This window comes from Thunnus thynnus, unplaced genomic scaffold (assembly GCF_963924715.1).
Source record: "Thunnus thynnus unplaced genomic scaffold, fThuThy2.1 SCAFFOLD_41, whole genome shotgun sequence".
Lineage (NCBI taxonomy): Eukaryota > Metazoa > Chordata > Actinopteri > Scombriformes > Scombridae > Thunnus > Thunnus thynnus.
The window spans coordinates 171,530-182,500 of NW_027095882.1; the positions used below are offsets into that span (position 1 = coordinate 171,530).

General features: G+C 39.9%; 1 long non-coding RNA gene across 2 annotated transcripts; it reads right to left on the reverse strand.

The window, feature by feature from the left end:
* Nucleotides 1-4,186: 4,186 nt before the first annotated feature.
* Nucleotides 4,187-4,919, reverse strand: LOC137178746 (uncharacterized). Of its 2 annotated transcripts, none has more exons than XR_010927195.1 (3): nucleotides 4,880-4,919; nucleotides 4,554-4,588; nucleotides 4,187-4,431 (listed from the first exon to the last, which is right to left on the reverse strand). It is a non-coding gene; the product is annotated as an uncharacterized lncRNA (long non-coding RNA). The 2 variants fall into 2 exon arrangements; XR_010927194.1 differs by having other exon boundaries at nucleotides 4,187-4,447.
* Between the last annotated feature and the right edge of the window lie 6,052 nt (nucleotides 4,920-10,971).

Below are 10,971 nucleotides of genomic sequence, written 5' to 3' on the forward strand. Positions count from 1 at the left end.
TAATGCAATTTAGGAAGATGCTATATTCATAGATAATAAATTATAGCAGATAAAAAATTGAAAATTGATAATAAAATCATTTGTTTGCACATTCTTTTTAACCACCTGTTAATGTTTATATATTTTTTTCAATATCCCTAATTAGCTTTCCACAGAAACAGCCCAGTCATTTAGTAATGCCAATCTTTTCTCTAAAATTGCTTGCCTTTTTAAATCCTGTTAAAAGCCACCAAACAAACAAACTATCAGGTTGTACACATCAGCAAAATATCTTCTGCCCAGTACCAAGCAGCTGTTCCCCCAGTAACACCAGCCGAGGCATCAGTGACAATGAGTAGCATTGTTATCTGTACATATCTGTACATTATCTATAGTATAATTATATCTATATTATTATTAGTAGTAGTAGTAGTATCATATCATCTATTTTTAAAGTGGCTGGCTTATCTCTTTGTGTAAAGATATAAGCACGCCATTTTAATTGTAACATTATATATAGTAATTATATTGTATATTATTAATAATATTAATTATATATTATACTGAGACTCCTCAGTGTTGTTTGTTTATGTTAGTATATATTTCTCCTTGTGTCTTAATTTCTTTTTTCACACAGCTTTGTAAATATTTCTATTTCATGTATTTATTTGTTCACTTTTGACGTATTGATGTTAATTGATTGAATTAAGTTATGTATTGATGTTTGTTTTCTGTTGTTTGTATATATTGTATATTGTTCCACAATTCTGCATTCATCTATTATTAGCAGCCAGTTTGTGCTAGGATGGAAAGCCAATACTTGTTGGAAAGAAGAGAGTCTAAGCTTTAATTTGGTGTCCAACATGTTTTATTTGAAGGTTTGACAGAAATACAGGAGGAAAGGTAAAAACATGAATACAGGTTTCCTGCTGGCCTTTTCAAAACAGCTGAATGTAACCAGAATTCAACAACGTGCTGCTAGTCAGCAGAAGGTTTCACATTAACAGTGTTTATCTCTATGAGAAGGTCTGAATCTGAGCTTTAAAATGAGGTAAGACACCAGTAAATCAGATCACGCTGACATGAAATACCAGCTTAAATATACAGATTTGACCTCTGACCCATGTTAACTATGTTAACTTTCAAGTTTAAAACTTGTAAAGTCAGAATAAAACCACTCAGCTGATATTGTTTTTCACATGCAGTGTGTTCTCACATCTTTTCTGACAACAGGACAGGGTCAATGGGGCGTCCCCCACAATGCAGCCAAACTGTGAATGAGTGCTAGTGAATCTATTCAGAGGTGAAGAGCTCATAATGATGTTAAACAGTAGGCTGAGAGTGCTAAGTGTCCACTTGACTTCCACTATTGCTGTCTTAATGAGGCTATCCAACAACAACAAGCTATTGATGTCATTCCTGCTGAGCAACTCATGGAACTGGATTTATTCTTTAAATCATCTAAACTGGCTTCATGTCTTCTATTTTAACTGAATTACCAATAAAAAACATGTTTAAGTGTCTGTTGTATTTGACTTGTGTATTGTTGAAGTGTAAAAATACAGCGACACTGACGAATGTGTTTGTGTGTCACTAGTCCGCTGTACACAGGTAACAGTGGAGTAAACAATGTTTCATGATGTGTTGTTTTCAATCTTTTTGTGAAACTGAGTCAAAGTTTGTGCTGAATATGATCAGATGTTCAGATTTTGGGTTTAGACTGATCAACAAGGCATTTAAGATGCTTGAAATGTTTGTTCCATGGTACAATCTCCACAACATTTTCTTCCACGGTTTTTGTAAAATACAGCTTCACCTTGATTTGGCGAGAAGTAGCGGTTAGCTTTGTCTTAGTTGGCCTTGTCCTTGCTGAAACCTTCTTTTGCAGCTGGCGTCTTCCTCTTTCCTCTGCTGCTCCTTCCTGTCCCCGGCACCAGGCAACTCTGGTTGTATGAAACAAGACAGAGAAGAACTGATATGGGTGAAATTCATGATAATACTTTATCTGTAAGAGTCCTGTATTGTTATTTTTTCCACTTCACGTTGACCAGATGTTTCTACTGCATAGGTTTGGGCTGTGATTGTTTTGCTGACCTTTGAAGGTCAAATATGTTCTCTATAGTTAACCTGGTCTTTCAGGTTAACATGATCCAACTCCAACATTGTTCATTTGAAACTATCTGGTGTCTAGCAGCACGCTGCTGAATTACGTTTACATTTAGCTGTTTTCAAAAGACCCTCAGCCAACCTACATTTATAATTGTACCTATCCTCCTGTATTTCTGTTAAACCTGCTTTAAATCAAACATGTTCAGCATCAAATTAAAACTTAAATTATCTTCTTTGCAACAAGTATTGACTTTCCAGCCTAGCACAGCCATAGCATCAGTAAACTTCTCCAAATACAGAAACACACGCTCTGATATGAACACAGCAATAAAAAGTATTATCTCTCTGGAGGACTGAATTTAGATTTTATTTTGTCACAAATGTCACAAATCAAGCAGAAAACACAAATTAAAAAATCAACTAGTGAAAATGAATCAGTACTTACTCGTCCTGCTATTTTCCTCAAGACAGTCTTCTTCACAAAAAGAAAAGAACAACAACCTCTGAACCACCGCTGACGAGACACTGAGACTTTAAAGACTCATTTACATGTCAGTGAGAAGAGCTAACTGGCCACTTGGCTTTATAGACAGCCCTGTGCTTGAGTCTCATTCTGACAAACTGACATTCTTGCATAATCATATGTTCATGTTTGCTTGTTTTTTGTTCAGCCTTTTGGACCTTTAAAGTTGAAACAGATAATTTTTTATTGTAAGGAGCCGTGTTTTGAATAAAGGCTTTTAATTGAATCCTAGTTTTTTTGTTCCTGCTCCATTCATCAGTGCCTGAAGTTTTTCCTTCCATTGATGATAATATCTCATGAAATAACCCACTAGTGTTCAGTCTGATGGTCAGCTGAGCTGTACGCATCACACACAGGTATCATTTGACGTGACCATGACCACAAAATCATTTTTAAGTTCTAAGTTGATCTGTTAGATTAGATAGAGTGTACATGCCCTTTTTCTGTTGGTATTGTGTTTGATCTATTACTACGTTTAGTGCAGTAAAGGATCTGATTACTTCAGATCGGCTGTGGCTCAGGAGGTAGAGCGGGTCGTCCACTAATTGGAAGATCAGCGGTTCGATTCCCGGCGCCTCCAGTCCACATGTCGATGTGTCCTTGGGCAAGACACTTAACCGCTGACGAGACTTAACCCTAAATTGCTCCTGATGGCTGAACCATCAGTGTATGAATGTGTGTGAATGGTTAGCTTCCTCTGATGGCCAGGTTGGGACCTTGCATGGTCGCCCCTGTACCCATTCAGCATGTGAATGTGTATGAATGTGATTCGTAGTGTAAAAAGCGCTTTGAGTGGTTGGAAGACTAGAAAGGCGCTGTACAAGTACAGTCCATTTACCATTCTTCCACCTATGATTGTAGCTTATACAAACTTGATAAGATGTCAAGAGGCTGTACTTTTCTTTCTAAATTGTTGCCTGTGTGTCATCTAGGCAGTGACCATTGGGTGGTGCTAAACATCTGACATGGCTCCTGCTCCGCTGCACCAGCCTGTGGTGGAATGGTGGAAGTTTACATGTGTATTAGAGGCACACAGACAGCTGAACAGAGGCGCACAGATTGTGAGGTAGGTTTCAAACAGCCCCATGTTATGTCTTTCATTAAAAAATTGACTTCAGTCATAATTGTGTTTCATACACACAGAGACAGTTAAAGCACCTCCACTTCATTGTTTTCTGTACAGAGCTTTTACTTTAACAATAAGAAAAGTCTTTAGGTTATCATATAATGCACAAATATTTACAAAGTGTACCCATATAACTGTACAAATAAAAAGAGCAAAGTCCAAAAATGTCCTTGTACACTTGAATACAGATGAGCTTTGCCTCCTTCTGCACTGCTGCTGCGGGTGCAGATCTTGGTGGTTTTAACAAACAAGAACTTTGAAGGCCGAAGTGGAGAAGGGTTCCATGTGAACAGCAGTTGAACATGGGTCAGTTGGTCCTAAGAGATGGGCGAACGCCGTTCGGAAGGGTGGGGCGATGGCCTACACTGCCCCCGACCGATCAAACTGGAGTCAGGTTCAGACTGCTGAATCTGGAGTGGCGGAGATAGGCGCCGCGAGGCGTCCAGGGCGGTAACGCAAACGATCCCGGAGAAGCTGGCGGGAGCCCCGGGGAGAGCTCTCTTTTCTTTGTGAAGGGCAGGGCGCCCTGGAATGGGTTCGGCCTGAAAGAGGGGCCCGTTCCCGGGAAAGAGAGGTTCTGGTGGTGTCCGGTGAACTTTTGCTGGCCCTTGAAAATCCGTGAAGTTGTAAACCTCGCACCAGTCCATGCCTCTGGCATGTTAGCGTGCCTCATGGCCCCTCACATGATTGCCATCTATCGATGAGAGTTGCTGAAGATGTAGATTACATGGAACACAGAGGAGAGATCTGAGTATTTGCCTCAACAAATTCCTTTATCAGACATAAACACAGAACAGAGGGAAACAATACCGTTACCTGCTCTGACCGGGTGCTGGTTACAGATTCCTCAGCTGTGAGGAACAGAAGGTTGGAGATGCAGATCGGAGTGGTTGTGGGCAGCAGGACATGCAGGACAGAGAAAACAAAATACACATGTGGTTAGTCTGAGTAATAATAATGAGGAGCATCGTCCACGTGATCACTGTCTGATACAGCTGAGACAAGAGAAAAAAAATAATTTTTAAAAAGATGACACTCCCAACTCTGAACTCTTTCATTTCATTTAGTCTGAACTATTTTTATTGGAAGCAAAAATCAGGATATCAGCCAAATTAAGATGAATCTTTAAGTACTGCACAAACCAGATCATGTTCTTGTACTAGGAAGTACATGCTGACTTCAGGAATGTGAATGTCTTTGAAAGGAGGGGGGTTCACTCTGATCCATCTCCTAGAACTGGGACACACTCAAGGTGAGAGTCTGTCTTGGAAAGGATGGGGGTGGGGAGGGGGGGGAGATCACCTTATATGCTGAAAGACTCAGCTTTAGTTAGTCACCATTTACCTTTGATAAATTAAGTTTTTCTTTTCAAAACTATGAGTAATCAAAATTTAAAAAAAAAGAAACACATTTAACTTTATTTTACATTTTCAAGCACAGAGTATCATGTCCACCCCCTCACAGGTGTGTATGCATGCAAATGCTAATGCAGGAATGTGGGCGGGACTGTCAGACATATAAGATGAGGCCACCAAATGTTCAGTCACTTTCTTCTGGGTCTCCACAGAAGCTCATCGGTTATTAAGAGATCCAGTCTTCTAGAGAAGCGTTCACATCTTCACTGAAGATTTCTCCTGTTTTTGTTCCTGTTCTTTTTACCAGCTTTTTTCATTCCTGAAAAATGGCTCCCCAGGGGTAAGATAAGATCAATTCAAAAGGTCACTTACCAAGCTGAGATTTTAAGCATATTTGCCAATGGTTCCCAGACTAAGGGACCAAATTATGAGGTTAGTTTGTATGTACAATAATGTTTATTGTTACGACCCTCTAAAACCAGCTCGCCCACAGAAGGCCCAATATGATTATAAGACAAGATATTCCACAGTAATTAAACCAATTTATTGACAACAACAACAAAATAACAGAAGCTGGTGAGCCGGCCAACAAGAACAAAAAGAAGAGGACCAACTCACAAAGGGCTGTAGGATCTGAGCTCCCCCTCTAACCTAAATCCACATAACAACTAAACCTATCAGAAATAAAGCCGCAAAAAGAGGACTTCCAGACTCACCAACACAAACCAAGAAATAACAAAGGCAAAACTGCAACATAACAGAACAAACACAAGAACCAAACTGCTGCTGCTCAGGCTGGAAAATGGAAAAGAGAGAGTCCAAACCACCTTCCTTCCCTCTTTATAGGTCCTCCCCTCAATCATCCAATCAGGGCCACCTGGGAGAGAGCACAAACGAATGGTCAATAGAGTATCAGGTTATACATATCCCATCCAGTAGGGGGGGAGTATGTAACGCTTATGAAGTCCTTTTTTAACAGAATGTAGTAAAACATTGTTTTCTTATCAAGTTAAAACAGAGTAAACAAGCCAGAGACAGAATAACAGTTTGTAAAAGTCATGATAATAGTTTCACATATTTTAAACATAGCTGGTCACATCTTTTGCATAATGACTGACTAATGACCCTATTCAGGTGAAAATGAAATCATTGGGTCATTTACCCAAGCTAAGATTTCAAGCATATCTGCTGAAAGCTCCTGAACTTCTCCCTGAGTAAGCTTTAAATTAAGTGAAGAATGTCTTTTTCTGTTTCCAGTAAACCCAACAGGCACTATCTGCTGTGTCCTGTGTGCATGAAAACCCAGGAAACCCTTTCAGTTCATCTGCGCAGGGTCTGCATGAAGAACAGTACAGCAGAGGCCATTGAAGCAGAGGTGGAGAAGGCAAAGAGGGATGTTCATGAACTTCTGGCATCTGGCAGGGTGTTTAGTTACGTGCTCCTTCGCCAAATTATGGACGATGCTGATCCACTCAGCAGGTGTGGAAGTCTTTTTTTAAACATCACTTCTTGTTTACTCTCTGAAATGTATTACTTTTTTTAACATTGTCTAAATTATGTTTTCTTTTTCTTAATTGAAAGGCTGATTGAGGAGCTGCAGCGTCGTCACATGGCGGTGACCGATGTCCCTCCACCACTGCCTAACGCCAACGTTACGGCGAGACCTTCCACCAGAACAACCACACAGCCACCTGAGAGTGCGGCTCCTGAGACTGGTGAAAATGTGCAGACTAATGACGCCTCTGTCAGCAGCGGCGAGACCTTTCAATGGTGAGAATCTCAGTCTCACAACTTCATTAATGTTTGTTTTTGATTGTGAGTCACATGAATCACAAATAGGCACTATTATAACAAAACACTTTTCCCACATCGCAGTAACCCAGATGTGCAGTGGAAGAACGCAGCCAGGAAGCTCATGGCAGAGAAAGGTCTTTATAAAAAGCACTCTCTGAACTGTCCTGAAGACAGACCTACACAATGAAACCTACAAATGAATTGAATTTATTAAAACCTTCTAAGAGCAGCTTAACAGATGTAAGTAAAGACATGTTTCTTAGTTTTATATTCATATCTATAGAAATTCTTGAGTAAAAAACGTTTTCTAATCTATCTTCTCATGTTCCCAGCACAAACTACAGATATGCCAATTTGGCTTTCAACAGGTTTTGTTTTAGTTAATGGCCCCCTGTTGCTGCTGTGTGTGTGAGACCAGGCCTCTGCTTTTCTTCTCACTGGATCATCATTTCACACTTCTTCTCTTCATCTTTCATCACAGGTCGATGTCTCTGAAGAAGAATACACATTTGGGTACAGACTTGATAATCAGTCGACGTCTGGGATCAACCAGCTGTGTCTTTCCTGCCTCCTGGCCCCTGCTGACTCGACCTTTTTGATTTTGATTGAATGCAACACCCCCTCCTGTCTCTGCCCCTTGAGTTCACCTACCTGAGAGTTCCCCCCCCCTTACTATGCTGCCTGAGAGTCTCCCTTAAAATATTGACCCTTGATCTTGTATGCAAATGCCCTCCCTTCCTACCTTTGGTTTACCATTTGTCGATCACTGGCTTGATCTTACTGTATCTAGTCTTTCCATTTCTTCTGCACTGGGTCAATCTACTGACTGAGACCAGTTCTGTGTCAGTAAGCTCACCACATTTCCAGAATGCTATTAAATCACTTCCACCACAGCAAACTTTGAACAAGGACTTGAGTGATTTTCTTCAGCATCTCCAGGATGCAGAGGTACATCCAGCCCAGCAGGGATGAAGTCAGCACGTACTTCCTAGTACAAGAACATGATCTGGTTTGTGCAGTACTTTAAGATTCATCATAACTTGGCTGATATCCTGATTTGTGCTTTCAATAAAAATAGTTCAGACTTAAGAAAAATGAGAGAATTCAGAGTTGAGAGTGTCATCTTTTTTTTTTTTCTCTTGTCTCAGCTGTATCAGACAGTGATCACATGGACGATGCTCCTCATTATTATTACTCAGACTAACCACATGTGTATTTTGTTTCCTCTGTCCTGCATGTCCTGCTGCCAACAACCACTCCGATCTGCATCTCCAACCTTCTGTTCCTCACAGCGGATGAATCTGTAACCAGCACCCGGTCAGAGCAGGTAACGGTATTGTTTCCCTCTGTTCTGTGTTTATGTCTGATAAAGGAATTTGTTGAGGCAAATACTCAGATCTCTCCTCTGTGTTCCATGTAATCTACATCTTCAGCAACTCTCATCGATAGATGGCAATCATGTGAGGGGCCACGAGGCTGTTCACCTTGGAGACCTGCTGCGGATATGGGTACGGCCTGGCGCGAGATTTACACCTTCTCCCCCGGATTTTCAAGGGCCAGCGAGAGCTCACCGGACGCCGTGACTTTAATGACCCCGAGCTCATCTGTATTAAAGTGTGCAAGGACATTTTTGGACTTTGCTCTTTTTATTTGTACAGTTTTATAGGTGCACTTTGTAAATATATTTGGGCACTTTATGATAATCTTAAGACTTATTGTTAAAATAAAACCTCTGTACAGAAAACAATAAAGTGGAGATGCTTTAACTGTCTGTGTGTGTATGGTCTTGTATGAAGCACAGGTATAATTTATGTCAAGTTTTCAATGAAGGCTGTGTTGTGGAAATTGTCTGAAAACACTTAACGTACATATGAAATAATACACAAAACACTGCTGGGTTGAAGATTAAAAATTATTATTGTACAATAAGGAGACAGAACACAAAGATTTGCATCAGTTCGTCTCACCAAACGAAGAGGAAATCTATTCTATTATAGTGAGAGTAGGAACAGAGAAATGATCTGTGATTGGTCAAATCATACAAACTTGTGGATTATAACCAATGGCAAACAGCCACAAGGTATACATTTACATGTCCATATATGCTAGATAAGAACCACATCTCCCAAGGACACAGGAAGGCAAGAGCCCTAACCTCTGTGGCTTTTGACCCTCTAACCTGTCCTGTTTCCTCCCAGACCCAGGATGTTACCTTATCTGAGCCTAAACAAAAATGGAAAAACACATTCCTTCTCACAAGGACATGCACACATTAACAAAGCAAATGATCATCCTTGCACAACTCTGCACATTAAAATAATAAGCCAACCCTTTGATCTTTCATTACCTTTACAGCTGTAGCATGGATCTGTAACATGGGGCTGTCTGAAACCTACTCTCACACTCTGTATCTATCTGGTCAGCTGTCTGTGCTAATTCAACTTCTCTAAATAAACTCTTATTATTCAACATTGTTATGACCCTCTACAAACAGCAGAAGGCCCAACATAATTAACAGTCAGGATTTCCCACAAAGATTGAACAATAACCAAGTAACAAAAGCTGGTGAGCCGGCCAAAATTAACAAAAAGAAGAGGAGACACCCAGACCAGACCACAAAGGGCCGTAGGATCCTTTAACTAACTCTTGTGTCATGCATCTCTTAAAATGGAAGACCAGGTCAGTGAGAGACGTCAGAAACACTGCTGGCTCTGATCACTGTTAGCAGCAGGAGTAGACCTGGGCCACCATGTCACATTTTACCACAATTAAGTAAAGTAATTAAAGTAATTAAAGTAAACATTTGATTTCTTAAATAAAACTGTCTTCATTTGTAGAGCAATGCATAGTATAGAGTCCCTGGTATGGAAATTATTTTAAAAAATTATAATTGTTATTTATGCTGTATGAGATCAGATTATGCAGTGTTTTTATAACCATATTTGTGAAGTTATGAGGTGGACAAAATATCAGAAACACCTCTTTATATAATGCAGTCCACGGTAACACCACCACAGGAAAGTACAATCTGAAAAACTAAGATGTAACTTAGTCGACACATAAACAACTAAAGTTGTATCAACAAGAAACTGAACATTTATTATTAAGTAAAGTAACTTACTGCAGTTCTATTTGCACGGTGTAATATTGTGTAGACAAAGCACCAATAAAATTGATTTTAGTGGCTTATCTTACTTAATTAAAACCCTCTGTAACAAAGTTCTGAGTGAATCATAGAAATATACTTTGACTACTTTGGTTTGTTACCTCATTAGAATATTAGAATTAGAGTCCAAATACATCATTGTGCTAATTAAACCTGGATTATATTGTCTTCTGGCTTCTGCTTCAGCTCAACTTTGGCCACTAGGATTTATATTTATACACGACTAATAGCATTTTGGTTCATGTTATTGAAATATGATGATTTCTGTTATGTTGATAAACATGTAAGTTAGTAAGTAAAGTTTATTTAGTATAGCACCTTTCACAGAGCAAGGTCACAAACTGCTTCACAAGAGTAAAACTGTCAAAAAATAAGACCCTAAAACAGTAAAACACAAACAAACAATAAAACATAAGCAACAAAAGACCTTAAAAATACACTTTTTCCATCTTCCTGTTTTCTTTCTCTTTGTTTTAACTCTTTTTCCACCTCCCTCTTTGCACAAACACACAAAACAAGCTGCTGTTGATCAGGCTGGGAAGATGAGAGAGGCCCTCCCCCCAATTATCCACTTAAGGCCACCTGGGAGAGAGAGCACAAACAAGAGGATCAGTAGCAGGACTATACATATCCCATCCAGCAGGGGGGGGAGTATGTAACAAACATCAACCCTTGATCATAAAGCCATGTTATGCCTTACTGTTGAGGTGTTTCATCGTGGTAGTGGTGTCATCTTGGCAGGTCCAGCGTTGTTGGTGCAGCATCACCAGCGGTGTTGCAGTGAAAGAGCCCGGATCAGGCTGTGGTCTGTGTGTATGTCTTCATAAGCACAAAGAATCGAGCCGTTTCAGGCCACTCTGAAAGAGTCTTTAGGCCGGCTTATCTTCCAGTTTACAGTATTGCTCTCAGAGGAGCCTTG